General features: G+C 49.1%; 1 protein-coding gene across 1 annotated transcript in view; it reads right to left on the reverse strand.

Moving 5' to 3' along the window:
• The window catches only part of LOC118503969, a 54360-nt gene that overhangs the window by 31441 nt on the left and 6375 nt on the right, over positions 1–16544 (reverse strand). The gene's annotated exons all lie outside the window — the stretch shown is intronic.

The raw sequence follows: 16544 nt of genomic DNA on the forward strand, positions 1-16544 counted from the left end.
TACAGAAATGATGCGCACGGGAAGTCCAACAATCCCACCCAGATCGTCGTTACTACACACTCGGGCACAAGTCCAGCGAAGAGTCCCCCGCAAACCGTACGGTTTTGTAGCAGCAACGTCCGCGTGATGTTCTTTAATGTCCACGCGGTCCACACAGTGTTTCTCTTCCCAAATTTTAACTACTTCTGCTACCCAGCTACTGCTAGAGCTGCATGGTGTGCTGGCATCTTAATTACTACCACCAACGCAACACTGCATATGAGGTTTTGCAGTTAATTAAAACACTAGACCCGCTCGATTCGCGTAAGAATAACCAGTGACACAGAAAAGCAAGACACACTGAGGTTTTTGTTTTGTTGTGAGGTCGCTTTGAGGGCAGCCGCGGATATCGTGTTTCTCCTTGCCCAGTACACACCACCGTCCAAACGACCAAAGTCTCCAACCACACGAATGGCGGAGTCTGAATATGTTTGGGAATCTAAAAACCTCAGACCACTAAAACATGCCACCAACCGTGAATGATGTTTGAACGAGGAGACCACACGAGGACGACCGTTGGCGATGAAGTCTTCTTCTCCTCTCGATGATTGACGAAATAATGTCTAGATGACGCAATCTCGAAGAAGCACAGCAAATATAGAGCGGGATGAAACTCCGCGCGCGTTTTATGATTGATCCCCCGCGCGCCTTCTAGGCATATGTAATGTAGGGGGTGAAGTATATGTTTTTGTTTATTATAATTTCACATACTGCGCCGGGCCTTGTGAGATATCGTAAATGTATTATGATGAGTAGATATTCGGAAAAGATTTTATTACTTTTTTATGCAGCCGAGATTCAAACCAGAGACGTGCGTGTTGTTCACTCCATTACGTTACTCTCCTTACCACGAGAGCGTCCCGAGAGAGCCTCTCTAAAAGAGCACAAAACGCTGCAAGGACAAGCGGTGTGCCTAGTAATTCCAAACTATCTTGCATCCATGAAATGCCGTCGGTAAAATCGAAAGCATGTGTTTTTTTTTTTGCCCGACCGGTCGACAACTCTATTGAGATGATTTATTTAACTTCCTTTGTTCTCTTCTACTACCTTCGACCAAATTTGCGCTTGCAGGTTGGCAAATGCGTATACCACCTATTCCAAACATCCTAAACTCCTAATCACGTACCCTCGGTCGTCCATCTCCTAATCACGACGGTCACTCGAAAACAAAGCACTCGAACGGCTTACCTCAATTTTGACAGCTCATCGAAAACTGGGCGAGCACAACACCGAGCCAACACCGAGCGGAGCCCTAGGTAAAGGTAGGCGCGATTGCGATGATTGGATTATTGCTTTTTCGGTAGACGGTAAATATTTGATCGGACGGAATCGAATACTGCCTGATTGGCTTTGTCTGTGTGTGGGAGAGTTCTAGCGGGTGGATGGCGGCCTGTAGACCGCCGTGATTTCGTTGACAGACACAGAAACGGTACGTGGCCGGTGATCGATTGCGGGAGGGTGAGCGAACACGAGGCTTATGCTAACATCGAACGCACGTTATTAAATCGAACACGATAGAATGGAGGATTATGAGATAGTGCCGTGTAAAGTGCTCGCTGTAAGTCGCTCTCACCACCGATAAGCTCCACAGGGTGAGGAAGGGGTTAAGCAAACGGTGGTGTTTTAATCGGAGCGGAAGGGTGGCCATTTTGTGACGTGGTCGGTGCCGTGTCACACACATGCCCAACAAAATGGCAGCCGAACGGTGTCTGAGACATGACTAAATTTAGCATCGGCACTATCTACTGCTGCTGCTGCTGCTGCTGCTACTGCGTGTGGCCATAAATCAATGCGACGGAGACAAAAGGAACGCGCGCGCGCTCGATACACACATATTGAACTGGAGTTGGCGATCTTCAAGAGCTGCCGGATTCCTCTCGGTGCGCTCACCGACCGACAGCGGGAAGAGTGGGAAGATGTTCCCATTTATTATTTCCACCCAGTGGCCCGGCCCGGCAGTAAGCCGAGGAAAGACTTCACAAGATTGTCACGGACCCGTGTTGGGTGGTGTGATGCCTTCTTCCTGATACCGAACACACAGCATCCCCGATGTATCCCTAACGAGCACGAACAATTGCCACATTTGCAATGCTGGTGCCGTTCCGAAATTCATTAGTCAGTTCCGCTAGCGAGTCCTCCGGAGAAAAGGGCGCGACCGAGCCGAGAGGGCAACGGCAAAAAAGCTCGAAGGATACGCCACGTGTTATTAACACATATTTTTTTGTAATATATATACCCACTCTCCACCCCCTTCCCAGCCTCATCCTCTCATCCCTTGTTTTGTGAGCTGTGTTGTGATGTTATTATCGTTGTCGTTATCGTTGTTACTATTGCTCGCCTCACTACCGTGATGCCTCGGGCGAGATACCGCCAACCAAACCGCCCAGGTCCCACTGTACGAGGACACCAATCCGATTCGGTGGCGGTGAGCACAATCTCTCCCGTTCGTAGAGTAGAAATTCCCGTCATCCCGTGTGTGTGTGTGTGTGCGCCGCCGAGAACACTATTTGTCAAACGTGTGCAAAACCTATATCCTCGGCATGTCCTTACCCCTTTTGCCTCGTCCGGAAATTCCAACAAAAAAAGGGGAAGGTCGCTCCTTTTTTTTGTCGTTCCTCTTGCTGTTGGTCCAGGTCCGAGCCCGAACCCATTCCGGTCGGATTTTTATTAATTTAATTTCGCTGAAACCCCTTTCGTTTGTTCCTGGGACATTCGTTCCGGCTAGTCGGAGGGACGGCCACGACGGGCAGGCAAAGTGAACAAAGTACGGCTCTTTCGCTGGTGTAGTGGCGCACCGGGTCTTTTCTTTTTAATTTCGCCTATTTATTTTATGAGTGTGCGGTGATTCCTTTCTTCTCTCCAGTCGGTTACATTTCTTGTTTCGGGGATTTGTTGTCGTTGTAGGTTTTTTTTTTTGTGTGTGTCCGCTCTGTGTTCAACACGGTAGCAACAAAATATTGTTTTTTTTCTTCCTTCTGTTGGCAAAAGAAGGCGAACAAAAGGGTTCCACACAACTCCGAGGGGCAGTTACGGTCCGGCCCTGGGCACGGTGCCGTCTGGGGGCGTGTCCGTACCAAATGGACACGAACGATGGCATCATCATTTATCCACCGCCAGGAGGACGGACAGGGGTTTTGAAAGCTTGATACGGCTTGTGGCACCGTTTGGCGATATATTAGCTGGTAGGAATTCGCGGACCAAACACGGAAGAGCTGCCTGTTGAACACCACACAGAAAATCTTCACTTCTGGACTTTTCGTCCAGGGGTATGCAAATACCGTACTAATCCATCGGTAGCTGAGTCCACGTCCACGTACATCTCCGTAGTGACGGAGGTCAGTTGGACTTGCATACGCGAGACCCCGTTTGCAAACCCCTTTTTCGACTGGCCGTAACTCCCGGAACATTGGAACGGGAGGCGTTGCACGAACCTTCGCAAGCTTCACCCGGAGTTCCTCACTAGCGAACGTCACATTTATTACGCTGTACGCCCACTTTAAGCCCTTCCGGGTAGTGCCCGGTCACGGTGCAGTCGTCGAGAGATCGTTTGTTATGTTGCAATCTAGCAATTGTAGGAACCCCTCACCGGGAACTTTGCTGGACCAGCGGACCAACAGTTCGCCCTTCGATCACCTGGAGTCTATTAGGTCTCGGTGACAGATTTGCACCACCCCGCACCACACTGACCATTCCTCCGCCAACAACAGCAAGCGTAATAGAGGGGTTTGGAGCTGCCAAACAAATTGCGGATATAATAGCAAACCGGAATGATGTATGACGGCAAGGTGAGACTCCGTTACAACCGTGCTAATGTAACGGCTAATCAGAAACATTAATGTACCCGTGAGTCCTGGAGTATCGATTGCTCTATTAAAGACGCGTTTTGTCTAATATATATAGAGATGTGATGGGTTGAGTCGCCCACCGACGCCCCAAGAAACCCTCCAAAGCTGTGATTCTCGATATCCAACTCCAATAAAGAAGAGATATTGCAGTTTTAGCGTTCCCAAGCAAAATCTCACCCCAAAGCAAAGGAAGAAACTGTAATGCGTTTCTTAGGCTCCCTGTTTCTTCCAAGGATTCCTCATACCCGTGCGCTCGTACCTGAGCGCAGAATAATTGGTTGTTTATTGGTGTTGATATACCACCACCGGAGGTACGTCGAGAGGCATAATTTACACTGCATAGAACCAGTTTTGTAAAATATAAAAATAAACGACACACCTTTATCCCTCCCGGCTGTTGTCCGGATTGCCTATCCCTCCTCTACGGCATCTACTTCCTGGCCGGCCATTGTCAACTCACCAATTATCCCAAACCGTGAATGCGTACACATCCTATAAAGAGAACTCTTTTATTTGCTTTTGCCTCGCACTCTCGCTCTTTTTTTTTGTAGTGAAAATAAATAAATAAATTTATCGGTTGATTGGTTTGGTTTTAAAATACAACAGCGGAAAAAAAAAATAGGAGGAAGGAACAGAAACATATCCACACTTCCTGGTTCTACCTGTGAGGCTTAGTGTCCCTGTTACGACTCGTTTGGTTTTATTTCCCCCTTTTGTCCTCTCCTCCTCCATCTTTCTCCTCTTCCCCTCGTGAAGATCCGGGTGCGAAATCAGATCACATACGTGTTGATGATGGTGATCAGTCATTAGCAGATTGAGGTCCCGGGGTATTTGTAATTGATCCATTCGGATTGTGCCACCCTTCTTCTTCAGCTGTCAACGAGCCGAAGGAAAAGGAAGTCTCTCGCTCTCTCTCGCTCTCTCTCTCTCTCTCGTTCGATCCTTGTGAGCTACCTCGCTGGATAGCTAAGGGTCAGAAGCTGAAGGGATCGACGAGATTACTGCAATCGATCGGTATTGCGTACATCGCCAGACATCCTCCCGAGACGTATCCAGCCGGTAGGACAATGCGTTGCGTGCGCACCCGAGTGGTCGGCCGGATTGTCAACTGCCCGGTACCAGGTAGCGTGACGTGAGCAGCAAAACAAACGAGGTGTTTAAGGTTATGTTTGCCGTAGTAATAGGTGCCCGGCGACCTATTCTCGTGGCCTCTAAACGGAAGGGTGCGGTGGCCCATTTTCCGGTGGTTTTCGGGGTTTTTCGTCGATAGGTTTTTGTGTGCTGCTGACCAAAACTGGCGGGCCGGTGCTACCGACGTGATTGCGTGGGAGAGATGACTTTGTTCACCCTTCTACACACACACGCACACCGCAGGGGTTCAATTGCAGCTACATTAGAGCTGCGTTTAAGGTTGCTTGACACAGTGCGCTACCTTTTGGTCTCGGAGACCTTCACAGTTTTCGGTCGGGCCGCCCTATCTCGGGCCAATTCTCGGTAGCAGAAGCGATAACTTCGGTGCCCGCACGCTGATTCCGGGACGTGCCCGTACACTGGCCGTACCGACCGAACAGGTATCGTCGCCTCCGACACCCGAACTGACGCACAATGGCGAGAAAGCAAATAAAGGTGTTCCTGTTGACGGGACTCTGGATCTATTCTTCGAACGGTGAACCCGGTGTTGTCCCCTGCTGCATTGACCGCATGTCGACCAGCGTCGGTGTTTATGACGTACCGATCCGAAGGATCAGGACTCGATAGGTCCAACGTAACGAGAAAGCGAGATAGAGAAGAAACTCTGGAGTCCTCCGAAGTCTGAAGAATCTGGTGCGCTTTACTCCGACACCGTGCCTCTGGTGGAAGATCTCCCGCCGGGCTGGGCAAAGGAATGACTTCCAGCGCCCACTAGGTCACGATCCCTTCGAAAAAAAACAAAAACGTTGGACGTGCGGTTCCCGTAAACGATCTCACGGCACAACACGCACGGTGATGATTCAATATGCCGGGTGCTTTATCTTCGTACCTTTTGTCGTACCCCGGGACGGAGCAAAAACTTCACACCGTCCCGGTACTTGTGCACATTCCGAGAAGCCTTGTCGACATTCCTTCCCATCCCATCGAGGACCGGCACGAAGCAACCGGCGCAAGACGCTCATAAAACGCACCCCAGGGTTTTGCTCGAGCGAGTAACGCGCGTGTTCCAAGCATTCAAGCTAATTTAAACGTCTTATAGGACGCGTTATGGCCGCGTTCTCCCACCATGGCATCCGGCACGGAAGACTCCAGCCGCCTGGTAACAAGTGTGCCAGGCGGTACCAATTCCTCCAATTTTGCCTACCGTTCAGGCGCACCGGTTACCAGCAAGAAATACGCCGCCGTAACAGCCCGATATGACAGCCATCACCCCAACTCCCGGGCATCCAATTAACACCCCGTTTATATATATATATTTCTCTTCGCACAATCTCCTCCCGCAGACCTCCCGCCCAAGGATGCGTCCCAAGCTATGGTACGCACGGCAGCATCCTACCATCCGCAACGAATTGGGCCAGAGCAAACTGGTAGCGAGATCATTAATGGTACGGAGGCACACTACACAAAAAAAAGGGGTTACAGGCGCCGACTAAATGGCTCTAAAATGAATTCATTAAATAATAACCGATGATTCGGGAAACAAGGGCGTTGAAAGGGGTCCTTACTACAGCACCGGGTGTGTTGTTGTGTCGCACCTTGCCCCGCACGCTGGGGTTCGATCAAGATGCGAAAGATGCGACTACGGTGCATGGAGGAGTGGATCCCTCACACACGAACGCATGGCCTGCCGCAAGTAGCTCTTTGATCGTAGGTAGAGCTGCTACTCCAGAAGTCGTCGCTGGTTGACTGTCTTTAGTGTTTGTGCGTTTTAATGGGCCCGAGCAGTGGCTCCCGGTGCGGGAAGTCCTTTCCGGGAAGTAGCACTTTGAGAGTCGGTGAAAATCCTCGAACATCTTCCTTTCGAGGACCTTACGCAAAGTCACGGAGCGAACGTTTTTTTATTACATCACATTCACGCCACCAGCGAACCGAAGTTATCAATCGTACCGTAACAGATTAACTCTTCTGCTCTATTATGTTATTTAGGTCGTTTACACCCTTTGCACAAGCTACAGCATCTCATGCTCGGCGTACACCGCCTGTTCTATCTATTACTCTTCGGCCTATTGTGCGTTACTGCTACTATTACTGTTAATTCTTTTTTTGGTATTCTCTTCTTCCCCAATTTCGCTACAGTCTTCATCAGTTGTCCGTTATCCTTTTTGGTCCTCTCGCTCTCTCGCATCGGAACACTTCATCAGGAAACACAGTGGCGATGTTGTCTACCAACCCCTCGTACGAACCAACGGTAAGGCCACACTGTGCCCCGAACGCTTCACAAGCTTGTAACAAGGCGTAAAGGGGTTAAGCGCTACAATCGGCATCACAGACATCGTTTAGTGCAGGGATTGTATTCTGTTTCTGTTTTTTTTTGTGACGTTGAGTTAGGCACCCTTCAACATCAAATCCTCGGCCCACACTGCTACTGTTCATTTCGCTTATTTACGAGGCTTGAGCCGATGTTTTGCACCTCCTCAGCTTAAGTAGTGCTTCGCTTTACCGAAGGGGTGAAGCACGGTGAGATTGTTCTTCATTTTCGCCCTGCTGGAAGCAGAAGATGCTCCGTGAGGTAAGCAGCAGCGTCTCAACATTTCATTAAGAAAACGAAAGGGCACATCATCAGCGCCATCATGATAATTGAGATGAGATCATAGTAGAGCAGTTAGCAGCTCAGCAACTCATTAAACTTCTGCCGCATGTCCGTTCTGTTTTTCTCTGTTTCCTTGGAATCGTTACAGCTGCACAACACACATCGTTCGTTGCTGGTATGCTGCTGCCGAAAACATCAATTCATTTCAAGGGCTTTGTCGGCTGTCACCTCCGCCTGGCGGACAGTTCAACCACAGTGGCACACCAGATGAAGCGCTCAACCGTCCAACGATCGGGAGAGAACCAACCATTGGCAAATTACTTAAGTACACAATCATCCCAATACATCCCAAAAAATCGCCCAGCAGGATACGGACAGCCTTGAGCAATTCTGGACCACTTGCCAGGGCCTATTCTCTAATGCTCGATGCTCGGAGTTTTCGTCGAAAACCGTCGGAACATCGGATGTAAGAAGGACGCCCCGGATCACCCACTGTGCGTCGCTTATGAGGATCATGTTTCGGTGCGTTGGTGACCTCCGGACGACTTCCCAAAAATTGGTCACGGCTTGCACGGACCCCGTGAGGAGTCCCCGGATCGTAGGAGGTCTAGTATCGGCTTTTCGCCGACTCGCCGATCGAAGCGTCCCTGCTGTTCGACGAGCGTGTGCAAGACAGAGAGAGAGCCTCGTCTGCTGATAAGCTGGATGCTTCACCCAAGTTAGCCCAACTGCTGAGCGAGTAACCGGCAATCATTGCGTCTTAAATCTGGTCTGGATGTGCTGTTCGGCCACGAGAAGAATCGCATGGTGCACCATCATCATCATCGCCGGATAACAATAACCACCACACAGAAGGTCATGACCATTGGCGGGACCGGAGAGCAAAAGTTGGAAGCTTGCTAACGAAACTTAACCTCGACCTCCAATTAACTCCCCGGGTAGCCGGGTATGCACGGCATAAGAAATCAGTCAAGTCGCACCGTGCAAGCTATTCATCCTTTCGAAAGGTGCCGGGAGTTGCAGGAGTAGCAGTGGCTACCGCTGCAGCCAGTACGTCAGCCAATTTGTGCCAATTTTTCCGCAGTACGGCACACCCGACATATGTGCGAATTTGCGTGCCGTGCATCGATGCTGCATCGATTGGGCAAACACACACACACACCATGCTTCCGGCCGGCCATTTGCAAAACTGCTTCCCTCGGACGTCTCGTCCGGCCATCGCCAACGCCCTGCCGAAGGGGGCAACGGAACTGACCGTTTAGCGCCATTAGGAGCGTCAAAACACGCACGAGAACACGTACGACGGGGCTGCTGTGCGCGGATTCGAAGACAATTTAAACAAATGAGCTGCTGCCTGCCACGGCCCTTCGCAACACCTGACCAACGCCGGCTGGCAAAGGCCTGGACACTCGCCAGGCCAAGCCGTACCTGGTCGCCGGACAAAGGCGACGCATGAATAACACAACATATTGGCACACTCATACAGCACACGGTGCGATTATGTTTTCGACCGATGGACGCGGCTTCCGTTCCGGGCTCATTCAGCTTCAGGTTCATGTTTTCACCTGCAGCACGTTTGCTTGCCGAAACAAAAAAGGCAGGTTTGCACAATCGAAATCAAACGCAGCAATTTGCGTGTCATGCGCAGTACATGCAAAACCGACCGGATAGGAGGGGGGGGGGGGGGAATGGGGGTTCCGGTCGGTAATGGTTGGCAAACAGAAAAGAGTCAGCGAAGAGGGAAGTCCCCGGTGGAGGACTACGAGGGGTCGTTGGGGCAGGGGGAGAAATTCTCACTCCCATCAGCCGGGTTTGCCAATTGGCGCTCCTCTTGCCAAACGTGCAGCGAGCGTGCACAACAGAAGTTGTAACTTAATTTGACCCTTTATTCGTTACGCTTCTTCGAGGCGCAGAACCTGCGAACAGTGGCGAACAGCCAAGAAGAAGAGCACGATTGCGAAAAGACCCAGAAGTTTGAGATAAGTCGGGGGGTTTTTTTTTGTTTGCCGTTGCCTGGTAGAACTTTTCATCTGCACTTCTTGTCGCACGTTTGGGCTGGACAACTGGACTGGACATTGTCGTTTGTGATTGATTTTTGCTACATCAAAGACTTGGTCAAACACGCCTTCTGGTCTGGGAAACAGAAAGGCGCTTTAAATAACTGACTGTAATGTAGGATAAGCTGTCCAAAGGTAAAGTACGTAAAGTAAGTAATAATTCGCCATGTAATCCTGGGTTTGATGGACCCTCACACAATGAGCAATCAATTAAGCCAAATCCGGGAGAAAGTGTCTGGAGTTGGTGTGTGTTTTTTTTTCGCCTTGCTTTAGGGTAAATTTACAAGAGTTATTTAACGGCAAACTTTTACTTTTGCAGTTTTGGGACAATGATGACTTCAGCTAGATCGGCTAAAACTGTAAGCCAATTTTTGTCAAACTTTTGAGCTATCATACAGACACGTTAGACGTGTGAAAGTCTCTTAAATAAAAATAATACAGCAGTCTATCCAAATAGAATGAGCTATAATTGTCTTAAATTAACTTCTGAGAGCTCTGAATGAGCTCGTGAATAGGAATTTGGTTGAATTCTTTTCTCAGTTTGTTTCGAGAGCTAGCTGCATTTTAGCCGCAAAACATCAAAACACACACGGGCTTAGGTAATGATAGACCCCAGTAATGAGACACGCTGTCGAACAAGCGAATTTACACGCAGCGAACGAGTGAGAGGCGTAACGATAAAAGCCACTATTAACGATGATTGATTAGATCGGCCGGATTGGACGTGTGGGTAAGTGGGCCGATTCGATACAGCACCGGTGCGATAAGCGGTTCTCATCTGGAGCGAGGTTAAAAAGAATTTGTGGGAGAGAGAAGAGAGTAAAGAGAGAGCTTCTCATGCAGAGAAGCGTATGGAGAATTGCTAATGGAAGGAGCGGGTAAGTCAAGTCCATCGCACAATCAAAACGTGTCAAATAGCAGTTGTTGCGGCATATTTTAGATTCTTTCGAGATTTTGTGTCTTTATGTATGCGTTGCACCAAACTTGGAAGCTCTTTGTGTATCGAGTATTTCCGTTGTTATTGTGGAGCATTAGAGCGATTAAAAAGAAGCAAGCAGCAGTCGCCTACCAAAATGCACTACCCCCAGCACAACGCAGTCGTCGTCAAGGCTCTAGCTCCTCAGATAAGAGGAGAGCGAATAATCATATTTCCAAAGCGAGAGTAGACGGGAACCTTACTGACAAAATAAACACCCCCAACCGAGAGTAAGATTTCTGATGTTAACCCTTTTTTTTCTTAAACGACTCCGATTAATCGGTCTGCCCTCTATCGTCCGCAACGCAACGTCCCGTGCCCTTCACACATGCTCGCGCACATACGTAAGTCAGCTTAGCCGCCCCGGAAATAAGTACACACGCACGCATCCGAAACGCGGCAAACAAATCAAGCACGAAACTGAACTGCATAATGCCATGTCACAAGGTGGCGGGCAAAGGAGCAAGCAAGCAATACACACACACACCCTGTCTGCTTATGCCAGTGAACCTTAAAAACAAAGCTAGCAAACAACAACGACGAAAAAAAGACGTTACCGACGATGTGACATAGAGGCGGCAGTGTGTAAAGTTTAAAGTTGCCTATAGAGGTCCCCTTTTTTCACAGTGGATTTGTTTCCGATCCGATTTAATGTGTCCCTGCCGTTTGCTCCCAGCCACCTCCTGGCCGATTCCTGGACGAACAGAAAAAAAGGGGTTAGGGTTTGGGTGGAGATAAGCTTTCAAATTAATTGAAACTGGAGGTCGACGGGAACTCGCTGGGCGAGTTTTGCCAAGAACTGTCAACCGATACCGTCTGTTTGCGAAACGGTGTCTAATTGTTTTTCTCTCTCCCCCCCCAGGTTCTAGCCAAGGAGAAGAACTTCCCCAAAATTGCATCTTAAAAACTGTGCTCGGGAGTTGGTGTAAGCATGTCCTGCCGAAAACTCGGTGACATCCAATTTTCTAATTGTGTCGACGACCTGTCGAAGTTTGAATGAAGTTTTAACCGTGCGCAACAATGCAGGAAGCTGCAGTGAAATGATGTAGGAGCGGAAGAAATCAGATCACTCCACTAGTGTGACGGGTGAGTTGAGTGACGTCTCGCTACGACAAGGCAACCCTTGGTGATGGCGGGAACCCCTTTTTTTCGCCCTGCAGAGCCCGCAATAGCGCTCTAAACACATCATATGTTTGCTTTCCGAATTAAATGCTATTTGGATTAATCTCAAAAACATATTTTATTACTTCCACCTTTTTTTTTCTGGTTCGTTCTTGCTTTGTTATACACCATTTGTTTTTCCCCCCCGTTCTCTTCCTGCCCCGGAGTTCTCGCCCCGCTTCCAAGAGGTAATCCGACGCATGGTTGCTCAGTAATGCACCCGGGGAACTATTCACTTCCTTTTGCAAACGCGCGCTCACACTGCATCTTGACCTCACCCAGGAAGAGAAACTAGTTTGCTTCCGCTGGTTTGATATTGTTGCCGCCGTCCTTTTCAGGGGCGACTTGCTGCAACACTGCACCACCTCGGGTACGCCCGGAGATCGTTGCTAGTTCGAGTCAAAGGCAAGCGCGCTCGAATTTCACGAACGGCCATTGCCGATTCATATAATCCGATTCAAATGAATATCAATTTAACGCCGTTTCTCCAACGCTGGCGTACCTTTTTTTTTGGATCGGTACCCTTCGCTGTCCCGAGGCTGTACTGCGAACCGTGAAGCCCTCTTCCATAAGGCCCTTCTGCCTGTTCACATGTGTGTGTGTGTATGGATTTCGATTTTAATCTGATTTTACACCGACGGTTTTTGGGTAAAACGATGCCTAAGGAAACATCATTATACACTTTGATCTGATCCCGCAAACAACTTCCCGCTGGAGGGGTTAAAAGACAATAACGAAATAATTATAAAGCCAAACAAGAGGAGTTGCGCCGCCCGGAACCGGGAAGGTGCGGCAAATTTGTTAATGAACCAATAAATCAATGAACAAATAGCAATGAATGTCCATTCTTCCTCTTGGACGCCTTTTTCTCCAGGGAATAGTTTTTTTAGGAAACTATTTCTGAGGATCAATATGGAGTTTTGTGAAAATGTTTGTTGAATCAAGTCTTTTAGTTCTTGGTCCGACACGGATAGCGTAGTTGCGATACCCATTCATCAAGTCATCACCACCCAACTTCACCGGGCCGATGTTTGAGAATCCGGACAAAGAGAATGCACAGAAAAACCACCTTCCGAAAGGGTGCGAAGGTTAAGGTCGACGCATCCTGGCGGACGTGCCACTGATAGAAGTCAAATGGGATATCGATCAGACCCCAGGGCCCGGGATCGGTAACCCGAGCCCCGGGATTTAATCGTACCAACTCCCGATGGTACAGGGGATCCTTGATCCGCTCAACTTCACCTTCGCCGTGTTGCCCTGCCCTAATTGGATTTGCTCGCTCCCTCCAGTTTTTTTGTTTCGTCCGTTACTCCGTCTGGGCTCGTTTTGATTTCACTTTGCCCGTACATTATAACCTTACCACCCGCGCACCTTCAATTTCGGGGGCGCGCGCGCGCGCGCTCGTTCGCTACCGGTTTGTGCCTCGGCACACTATCATCCAACATCATTAACCAGCTCGATCAAGCACGCTCAGCCATCGGGAGGCGAGTGGTCGAAAGCGAGCCGTCAGTGCGAAAAACTCCGGCAAAGCACCGAGAACTGGACCATTGTGTCGAACGCTTGTCAAAAAGGGAAAGAAATTACACCACCAACAAAAACACACACACACACACACACACACACACACACACACACACACAACAAAAGAGCTCACCAAAGAAGAGACGGTCGAAATCAATCCGGTGCAGTCGAAGTCGGAGCCGATTGCAGACGGTTGCAGTTACCGGAGGCCCACCGTAAGGCCCAAAAGCTTGGAAAAAGGAGCCCAGCTGAAAACAGGAACGAGGCGACACAGCACAAAAAAGGGGGAAAAAGGAAACAATGGCACGCGGGAATGATTTCTGGACCTGGACCAATGGATGGATTGGCCGAACCGGGGTAGCAAGCGGGGCGCAGGAAAGCCGGTGCGCGGTGAATGAAAACGAGAAAATAACACCGGAAATTAACAAATCATAATATGTGCCAATTTAACGTCCAACCAATCAAAGCATGCAAACGAAGGACGAGGCGAGGGTGGGGGCGGAGAAGAAGGAAGGCAGAAGGAGGAGAAGAACCAACAACAAATAAAGGAAGCGGGGTGGGTACGGGGTCCGGAAAAAAGGTGGCCGGATGCTTGAAGCGCAGAAGGTAGCACAAAAGTCAACTTAATGTATGGGTGCGCTGATATCCGTCGGATGGATGCTGCTGCTGACAGAAGGTTCTTTGGCGTCGGGTCCAAAACAATAACACTGTCGAGAGATATTGATGCCACCATGTGTGCGAAATGGTTGTGGTTCTTGGTTCCTCAACTTTGCTCATTAATGCGTGACCTTCCTCAGAAGAGTGTTTAAGAGATATGCCGAATTGGGTGCCTAGAATTTGGGAGCTCTGCTAGTATTGAAGTCTAGAACTGTTATTATTCTTTTGAAGTAACTGGAAATTGGAGATATGCCGAATGAGATGACTAGGATTTCGGAACTCTCCGATTATTGAACTTTAGAACTGCTCAGATAACTTTAGAGCTGTACTGGAGATAGGTAATATGCTGGATTAGGTGACTAGAATTTGGGGACTCTGCTAGTATTGTACTCTAGAGCTCTAACTAATCTACAGTTTCAACTGGATATTGGAGATATGCCGAATTAGATGCCTGACATTTAGGATTCCTCGAGTACTGAATGTTAGAGCTGCTCAGACAATTTGGGATTTGGAACTCTCCGAGTACTGAACTTAAGAGCTGCTCAGCCTATTCTAGAGCTGTACTGGAGTTTTTAGATATGCCGAATTAGGTGCTCAGGAATTGGGAACTCTCCACTGAAACTGAAGATTGCAGAATTTAAACTCAATAAGAATTTTTCTTGGCTATTGGAGATCACATCCAGACGTCCTATGTTGTCAAGTTGTTTATTTCTAGAACTCTGATATAGCATGTTGTACAACTTCAGAGTCATCAAAGGCAATCACAATCAACATATTTGATATCACTTCCACCCGAGTATCCCTTCCAACAATCCCCTTTCTCTCTCTCTCTCTCTCTCTCCTCCGAGTTCCCGATAATGATTCTGCGGACCTTGCTGCACTGGCTGCATTCAAAACACACTACGCACCGACCCAGACATCAGAACGTTCGCCGTCCATGTCATTACAGTGTAAATGTTTGTTAATCATTACGCAACACAAAAGCAATTATTTGCCACCCGCCATGCCACCATGGTTTCGAATCTCCAAGGCCTACATACGACCGGAAGAGCGCAAAAAAAGGCGCACACACACACACATACAAACTCAAAATGGTCGACCCATGCTGCCAGATTCCAGGGAACACACGGGAGTTACCCATCCGCGGCGGTCGACCAACAGCTAGTAAAACCTCTGGCCCAACACCCAACACCCGAGCGGACGTATTTAGAAAGCGTGTCCCTTCGGCGCAAAACCGGAACCGATGCAAAATGGATGCCAACGGGACGCATCTAGCGTGCGCTCGGGCTGAGGCTATTGTGATTTAATTTTACTGCACCGTTCATTTGGCACGAGCTGGACACCGGGTCGTTTGTGCAGTCGAGCGGTAAACGGTGTACCGGCGGCAAAGGTGCCACTGGTTGCCCGGGATACGGGTTTTGCGCTCGGATAACCCCCCTTCTACCGAGAGGTGTCGGGTTTACGGTGTGCCATTGCTCAAGCGAAACTAACTTCACCAATTATCATTTCGGGTGCGCACACACACTGCTTGCTCTGTGCTTCTTAATTGGCAGACCGGACATTCGGTGGGTTTGCCGAGAGCTTCACAAGACTCGGAAGTTTACAAGCGCAGTGTGCGAATCTCGAAACTTATGATGCACCTCACAAATATCTCAACTGCTGAACGCCATCTTCATTTGCAGTGGTTTTTGCGAGTCGACCAGACAACACCCACAAGCTCACTGGACGGAAGAAAATAATGATTACCAAAAGTCATCTCCCGCACGGATCGGATGTCGTCCGAGGTCCCCGGGATCCACCCGACACGCCGCATGGAGTATCGATGGCAAGTTCGATAAAATTCACATGCGCAAGTGTAGCCAGTCCTCACCGAATCTGGCCGGTAAGCTGCTCCGGGGGAGCGAAGTATGCAAAAAAAAACCCGATTACCGGAGCAGCAGCCTAACTACACCAAGCCCAGCGGTTTAACCGATAGCGAAAAAGAAATCCAAATCCACGTCAGCTTTTTTTTTAAGGTTCTAAAGCAAATCTCAAATACCTCCACAAGCGGCCCAAAAGGTCAGCACAACAACCGAGCGGAAAGAACAAAACCCCAAAATCGGGACAACAACAAAAAAAAAATGTCCACCAGCACCCAAAAAGTGACAGCTAGTGGACGGCGAAGTACAGCGCTCGGAGCAGTGGACGACGTGAAACAATCCAGCAATCCGGAGGAATTCTGGCTGCAGTATCAGATTTTACGGATCGTTCGCTCGAAAGGTTTGATGGGCTCCCTAGAACGCTTCGCTCTCGAAGCGAAGAAGAAGCTGGAATGAGGGCGGATCGGTTTGATAGCTGCACCCATGCCGGTAATCCACACCGAAGCAAAGAAGCAATCCTCGCAATATCGATGCCTCGGTTGGACTTTTTTTCTCTTGTACCTCGTCTACCCCTGCCTCCAAACCTCAGTAGTCTCTCATCGAAGTTGCACTGTGGGAACAATCAAACCCCCGCGCTTATCATCATGTGGACGCAAAAACTGAGCTCACCCCGTTGTATATGAGGTCGAACGGATATCAGCGGAAGCT

This window comes from Anopheles stephensi, chromosome X (assembly GCF_013141755.1).
Source record: "Anopheles stephensi strain Indian chromosome X, UCI_ANSTEP_V1.0, whole genome shotgun sequence".
Lineage (NCBI taxonomy): Eukaryota > Metazoa > Arthropoda > Insecta > Diptera > Culicidae > Anopheles > Anopheles stephensi.